Genomic DNA, 455 nt, shown 5'->3' on the forward strand with positions numbered 1-455 from the left:
GCGTGGTGCCCAGAGCGGGGGGTGGAAGGTGTCAGGATCCGTTTCTGACGCTGCTACGCCGAGAGCGCTGGACACGGCAAGGGGCATTGGGCGCTGCGAATGGATGAATGTCTCTAGCCCACAGCAAACTACACTCGCGGCGAGGGGCCGTGGTGTAGGGCCCCTGAGTTCAGGTGAGCCTGGCCTGCCGAGCGCTGTCTGCGCCCCTTGCGGCGGCACTGCGCTCGCCGCGCGTGCTGGGCCCAGGGCGAGCCCGCTGCGGACTGCGGAGCGAGCCGCTGTCGGCGAGGCCTGTAGATCGGGCGGTAGAGCTTCCAGGAGCGCCCTCTGCCGCCCCACACCCCGGAGCTCCTGGAACCCGCCCCCGCGGGCCAGCGGACTTCCCCTGCCCGCCGGGCTGGACGGGACTCGTTGGGACGGAGCAACGCCTGCCCCCGCGAAGCTCCAGCCGGTTG

This window comes from Lepidochelys kempii, chromosome 4 (genome assembly GCF_965140285.1).
Source record: "Lepidochelys kempii isolate rLepKem1 chromosome 4, rLepKem1.hap1, whole genome shotgun sequence".
Lineage (NCBI taxonomy): Eukaryota > Metazoa > Chordata > Testudines > Cheloniidae > Lepidochelys > Lepidochelys kempii.